The 7,623-nt window shown below is 44.0% G+C and overlaps 1 pseudogene; it reads right to left on the bottom strand.

Annotated features, from left to right (window-relative positions):
- Positions 1–1,776: 1,776 nt before the first annotated feature.
- On the bottom strand, positions 1,777–2,293 carry LOC116627549 (annotated as a pseudogene).
- Between the last annotated feature and the right edge of the window lie 5,330 nt (positions 2,294–7,623).

Here is a 7,623-nt window from a genome sequence, read left to right as displayed (position 1 = left end):
TACCTTCCAGTTCCATCTACATTGATGTAAATGGTAAGTATTTATCCTTTCTGATGGCTAAGTAGAATTCCATTGTATATATACACACCACATCTTCTTTATCCATTCATCTGTTGAAGGACATTTTGGCTTTTTCCACAGTTTGGCTATTGTGGACATTGCTGCTATAAACATTGGGGTGCAGGTGCCCCTCCAAATCACAACATTTGTATTTTGGGGGTAAATACCTAGTAGTGCAATTGCTGGGTCCTAGGGTAGCTCTATTTTTAACTTCTTAAGGAACCTCCATACTGCTTTCCAGAGTGACAGCACCAGTTTGCATTCCCACCAACAGTGTAAGAGGGCTCCCTTTTCTCTACATCCTCACCAACATTTGTTGTTTCCTGTCTTGTTAATTTTAGCCATTATGACTGGTGTGAGGTAGTATCTCATTGTGGCTTTGATTTGAATTTCCCTGATGCCAAGTGATGTGGAACATTTTTTCATGTGTCTGTTCGCCCAAATATCTTCATTTTTGGGGGCCAAATTTCTCTGACCTCCTTTCTTGGGGGCTCCCATGACCCACCTCTTTGAGCACTTGTCCTTGTGTCACCAAGGCTCTGCTAATTTTTTCAGGCTTTTCCTTTTTTGTGCTTTGCTTCCATTTGAATTGTTTCTGTTGCCAGTTCTCTGAGACTATTTTTTCTCCAGAAGTGTCTAATTTGTCATTAAACCACTCTTGAATTTTTTACTTCAGATATTATAATTCTATCTTTGGGTTTAGTGTTTTTATTTAGTTTTTTTTTCAATTTCCATTTATCTTATGTTCTCTTTTCTTTTCTTTTTTTATTTTATTTTATTATGGTATGTTAGTCACCTTACAATACATCATTAGTTTTTGATGTAGTGATCCACGATCCATTGTTTTCATATAACAGCCAGTGCTCCATGCAGTTCATGCCCTCCTTAATACCCATCACCGGGCTAACCCATCCCCCCACACCCCTCCCCTCTAAAACCTGTTTGTTTCTCGGAGTCCATAGTCTCTCATGGTTCATCTCTCCCTCCGATTCCCCCCGCCCCTTCATTTTTCCCTTCCTTCTCCTAATGTCCTCCATGCTATTCCTTATGTTCCACAAATAAGTGAAACCATATGTGGTTTCACTTATGTTCTCTTTTCTATGTTTTGCCACATCATGTTTTCCTTAAATATTTTGAACACATTTTATAATAATTATTTTAAAGTCCTTATCTGTTAAATCCAAACCTGCTAAGTAGATGTAGACATGTCTACTTCTACTGACTTGTCTTTCTCCTGCTTGTAGGTCACATTTTCCTACTCCTCTGCATTTCTTTTTTTTTGACTGTAGGAATATTTTAATTCATATGTTTTAATTCATTACATAATAATAATATCACAGTCTATTTTACAAGTTAAATGTATGAGAATGTATGAAATAGAAATGGTAGGAAAAAAACTAAACATAGGTCAGGAATATGAATTTTTCCAAAACCAGGGGCCAAAGGAAGATGTGTTGCTTGCAGGGCCAAGGAGGAGGCAGGGCGGGGGCGGGAACAGCAGTGGCTCTCGTGGTAAGCGTCTGTCCCGTGTCACCCTGGGAAGGAGTCAAGGCTCACCCTCTGCCCTGGTCTGGGGTTGGGAGTTGAGTCTGATCAGTGGAAGATGGCGGCTCAGGAGTTAACAGCCATCTGGTTACCTACACAGAACTGGTCCCCTGGTGGCCGCAGGTGGGTTCTGCCGTACAGGGAATTAGGGGTGCAAGTGTCAAAAACCAAATGTGTGGAGGAAAAAAGTAAACAGTTTCCTCCTTTCCCCCAAAAAACCCAAATTCTTGAAATGCACACATATTCTTCTCTCAAACGTAGAAAAGTCTCACTCTGGATGTGCTTGCAAGAAGATCTTCTTCAAAACACTTTGTCTCTCTGATAACATTCCCAGTCGGCACGCTGGCGGGCGTCATCTGGGACTCGGGCGCTGCTTCTGTCAGGGACTGCCAGGTGTTTGTGGAGTTCGGGGTCACAAAGCCAAACTCGAAGAACCACCCTTCTAGGCCTTGCCCTGTTCCAGGCGGAATTTTTCCATTTGCTCTGCTGAAGAGCAGTTCGATTCTCGAGACACTGCCTTGCACTTGAGGATTTTCTTGGGAACACAGGCTTCATGCTCCTCTCCAGGGACTGACAGATCTTCTGTTCCTTGCCACAGGACCTTCCCTGTCTCAGCATCCCGGAGGTTCAGCCAATTTAGTTTGAAGCCCCTCAGGATCTCCCTGGCCCGCTCGTCCTTGGCTGACATGATGCGGCGGTCGCCGCCTGCGGCCCTGCCCCACGGGCCCCGCGGAGCTTCGCAGACGGTGCCCAGGAACCGAGGACGGAGCCGCAGCCGGGCCTGGAGACCTCGGGCGAGCAGCTGCGCGGCCAGACCCGCACCGGCCTCTCCCTCCCCTCAGCTCCCGCTCCTGATCCCTTCTCCCCTCCTCTGCATTTCTAGCAACACTTTCCTTTATACTAGAGATCGTGAATTCTACAGAATTGAATGCTTGGATTTTGTGTTTCTTTAGCATCGCTGACTTTTGGTCTGGTAGCCAGTTAATGTACTTGTGGATCTGCCTGAACTTTTTGGAGGACTTTTTAAAGCTTTGTTTGAGTGAGGGGAGTTTACTTTATTGTTAGGGGAGCACCCTGTCCTCATGCATGACCTTTCCAGTATCTCAGCTGAAGGCCTGGCTGGTTTATCAAGTTCTCTCCACTTAGTCCGGCTGGAGCTCTCACATGTCTCAGTCTTTCCTGTTCTGCTCATAAATCCCTGATCAGACTTTTTGCCAGGTGTTATGGGATGAAATGTGTCATTTCCTGCCCCTGCCCCATTCCTGTGTTGAACTGCTAACCCTCAATACCACATAATGTGACCTTATTTGGAAGCAGGATCATTGCAGATATAATTAGCTAAATTAAGATGAGGTCATACTAGAGTAGGGTGGAATCCCAATCCAACATGACTAATGTCCTTATAAAAAGGAGAAATTTGGACACAGACATGCACAGGGAGAATGACAAGTGACCATGAAGGCAGAAATCAGGGTGACAGGTTTCCAAACGAAGGAATGCCAAAGAATGCCAGCAACCATCAGAAGCCAGGGAAGAGGCATGGAACAGATCCTTTCCTTCTATAGCCCTCGGAAGGAACCAACCCTTGATCTTGGTCTCGCAGCCTCCCAAACTCTGAGACAGATTTTCTGTTGTTTCAGACACACGGTCCATGGCACTAAATGACAGCAGCCCTAGGAAACTAATATACCAAACCTCACAAAATTGCCCTATGGTATATATATGGCTTACTAATTACCTTAGACTCAAGAGACCCCTCAGAATTTCTGGATCTCCTTCCCGGCACAGTGTCCTCCTCGTTGGCATTGTGCGTCCAGCATTCCAATGACTTTATTTGTCTTTTCCATCTCTGTCTGCTCAGCTCAGCAAGACCATGCTCTGCTCGGGCTTCACCTCCCTGCATTGCAAACCAGAAAATTCTTCCAGCAAGGAAGCTGTGCAAACATGGGCCACTCCTTGCATGTCTCTCATCCATCTCAGGCAGCACAGTGTTTCCCTGCCTGTTGTCCAATGTCTGAATTATTTCATGTGTTTCATACTGTTTTCAAAGTGTAGGATCAGAGGGTAGTCCTGTAACAGTTACTCTGTCATGGTTATCTGGTATAATTTTTTTATATTCTAGACTACCCCTTTATATGGATAACTATATAAGAAATCATAACTTATGTTCCCCTCTTCCAACATTGTATGACACAGGAAATACACATTCATTCAATCCATTCTGCTTTCCTTCCTCCTGCCCTTGACTAAGCTAGGCACTTGGAGAAGAAAATGATACCCATTCTTTTCAAGTGGGAGTGCAGACAAGAAAAATTGCTACTGAAATACAGTTTAATAAACACCTTGAGAGGGTAGGACAGGACATTATGGGAACACTGAAAAGAAGTGTTTACTGCCACTAGGTACTCAGCAAGTGCTCAACAAATGCTTGTCAAATTCAAGAGGGAACTCTATATGTGTTCGGTAAGATTTCCAAAACACTCCATTAATTCATTAAAGAAATATGTACTTCATACCTACTATGTAATAAACTCCATTCCAAGAATATGGAAAGTAGCTGCAAACAAGAGAGCCCAGAGTGTTTCTTAAATAAATACATAGATGCAAAATGTCTTATTAATAAATTCCCTTCATAAATATTTATTAAGTGCCTTCTATGTTGTAGGCACAGTTCTAAAAAATTTTACCTATTCTCTAAAGCAATTAGTGAAAATAATCTATCATTGGTATTATTTGGAAGTAGAATTTTAAGACCCGAGTTCTGAATTAGGCACAGACATGTAATCGATATGGTAGATTTCGGATAATGTTAGGCAGACTGCCCTGGGGGAATCTTCTAAGGGGATGATCAGGATCCAATTCCATGATTCTTGTAGTCTGTCATCTGCTTTGAGGATATAAAATGTTCAAGAAAATGGAGAGGAAGAATGGTGGGAGCTTTTCTTTGTAAGGAGTTTCTCTTATGTGTCAATTCCAATCCTAACCTGGTCAGGTGAAGGGGTGAGGTGTTAGGTCTTTCTCATGCTTAGAGAGCTTGTCCAATGGCAGCACTCATAAAGCTTTAGTTATGTTCCCTGCAGTTGGTGGACACCAAGGACCCAGACATACTATCACCTCAGAAAAGCTAGAGCAACCTGTGACGGGCCAGAGAGTAGACTACAGTGCCTGGCAAGTAACCAGAGAAGGAAGAAGTACAAGGGCATGTTTCATGGAGCAGATGGTGACAGAGCCAGCCTGGAGCCATTTCAAGTCCTGCCCAAGTGGACTGCCTGGGAGTGCTTTTGGACTTACGTGGCACAATGGATGTGGACCTCATCTTTGAGGAATCTAGGGTGGGGGAAGCAGCCAGATGAAGGCAAGGCATTGCCCACGTCAGAGGAGTCGTAGTTGGAGGGGCCAGCAGAGAAGCTTCCAAACAACTTTCAAAGAATCTACAAGGAAAGAGCTACTGCTGTCCAATTGCCAGGTCCAGAGAGCATGAAGCCATTCACTCTAGTAGAAACTGCCTTTTCTCCTCCTCTTCTCCTTGGCAGCCCATCCTCTTTGACTTTTATGAGGTGTGGAGCAGCAGCTAGTGAGTGGGGGAGGAAATGGAAGAGAAAGAGGGCAGAAGCCAAACATAGCCACCTAGCCTGAGGTGACAGTAGTATGGGAGGAGTCTAGCCTTGAAGGAAGGTTGAAATGTGACTAGTAACTTCGGCAGACACTTCTAGTAACTGAATTGAGATTGTGTTTTGTGACTTAATATGGTTGTAGAACTACAGGAATTAAATGAAAAATATGGTTCCTGACAATTTTTCATCTTCCTCCTCTGAATAAATTTGAACAAGACCGTAAGAGACGAAGATTCAATGTTTTTGATTATGTCTGGTGAGTTGTGCTTGTCTAATCAACTGGCCGCGCTTTGAAAATTTTCTTTAGCTACTGACAGGGATTTCATGCATTTCTTCTCCAATCCTCATACCAGATGAGCTCTGTCAATATTATCCACACAGATGTTAAGGTCTCAGCCCTTGGAAGATCGAGGATTTTACAGTCTATTTGCCAGAGTCATCAAGAGACTCAAGTTTGAGTGTTTAGAAATCTGGGTGTCAAGGAATCTCTTTTTCTGCTCTCTTTGTCAGAGATCTTGGGAGGGGTGGAGGGTGTCAACTAAATGACTTGGGAATTCCCTTTTCAATGTTTGGACATTTTATTCCCTAAGGGCAGGAGTGGGGAGAGAAGCAATAACTAAAAAGTCCACTAACAAAGACAGACAGGCATAGGGGCCTCACCAGAAACAACTTTTTTGGTGACTCCTGTTGGAGGAGCTGCCTCTCCTGGCTATTTCTTGGGTAACTCTCCCTAGTCAGTTCCACTTGGAAAGACAAACAGCATTAAAACTAAAGAAAGTTCCACAGCTGACTCTATGGCATTAGAATTATCACCCAACAAAATTGCAGTCTGTAGCCAAAAGACACCTTGTCACAGTGTCAGAGCAAGCATGGCTGACGACGTCCAGGGGAAAAAGAGAAGCCTGTCTAGACAGATTGGAACGTCTCATGTGCCTAATTAAACAGTCCCTCTTACAGCTGGGGCTGTGTGAAAAGTTTGCTTGTTTATTAATTACTGGTGGAACATACTTTTAAAGAGGTGCCATGCACTTCATCCTCTTCCATGGATTCATGGGGATTAGGAGCCCAAAAGGGCCCTAGGATCAAATAATCCAATCCTGTAAATTTCCAGAAGAGAAAAACTGAAGATCAGAGAGATCAGAGAGGATGACAAGGATGAGGAGTGAGCCAGTGGCAGTGACAACATTAGAATCCACATTTCCAACATCCAGTCCATGGCTTTGTCCACCATGCCAGCCTGCCTATTGTGTAGACAGATGATGTGGTCACCCCAAAGGTGCTGCTAGGAAGGCTCTTTGTTGAGATTTATTCCCCCACGTGACTATCCTATTTATTAAGTTTCCCTCATTACTGGTTCATCCCTTTGGGGTGTCAGTCCAGCTATCTGCCTTAAAAGTATGAATATCCTTGAATGGAGCAACACAACCCAGGCTTGGATTCTCCTAGAAGCAGTCCCAGAGACAAGGATTGGAGGGCCAGCAGTTTATTTTGGAGGTGATTCTGGGGAGCATTGGTGTGGGAGTGTGGAGGACACAGAGAAGACAAGGAAACCAAGAGAAGGTAAGCTATTGAATAGGCGACTGCTATGGGCAGCTGAGGCTCCAGCCCTTTGGGGGAATTCTGGGAGGAAATGGCCAATATATGTCAGAGTTGACCCATTAGAATGACAATAAAGTTAGGGAAGTTGTCACTCCAGCTGTCATTGGTTGACAGCTATTCCCCAGGGGCCATGGACACTCGCTCTTCCAGTCTGTCATGCTTGGGCCGGCACTAAGGCAGAGAACACCAGTGTTTGCAGTAGGTCCCTGTTGGGTATGTCCTGGGCAGGGGGTGTTGGGTCAGTCTGTGCATCCTATCAGTGCTTGCCAGCTTAGTGTGAACTAGACTGTGTGAGGGCTCGCCTTCATGACATCTAAGGATGGAGAAGTGAGGACAGCGGTCCATTTACTGGGGGTGGAAGGAGTTGAGTGAAGAGTTTGGGCAAACAGAACACTACCTGCCCAGGAAATAGCAGGCTCCCATGCTTGCAGACAAGTTTACAATGCAGGGTTCTGGAGGTCTGACCTGTTTATAGGTTACTTGACACATATTAATGAATTACAGCCAGAAATTTATAGTCACCAAGCCTGCCCTCAACCTTCCTCCCCTCTTCTGCTTACCCCCTCAATTTTAGACAAAATACAGCAAATCAAGGAGTAAAAGACACCTTAAAATTCAGTTTAATTTAAATGATCTCATCTATATTAATTCAATCTGAACATTTGCATGCCATTTTATTTTCTGTGATTCACTTAAATAAGATCAAACATTTTTTGATTACTTCTCCACTTAATCAATCAATCAATCAGTATAGGGGAAAGCAAATTGGACTTGAAATCGGATTTAGTTCTGAGGCATCACTCAG

Source organism: Phoca vitulina, unplaced genomic scaffold, assembly GCF_004348235.1.
Source record: "Phoca vitulina isolate PV1807 unplaced genomic scaffold, GSC_HSeal_1.0 scaffold3, whole genome shotgun sequence".
NCBI classification, from domain to species: Eukaryota; Metazoa; Chordata; class Mammalia; order Carnivora; family Phocidae; genus Phoca; species Phoca vitulina.
Note: the sequence above shows the minus strand (reverse complement) of the source record. Positions and strands in the feature narration are given on the sequence as shown.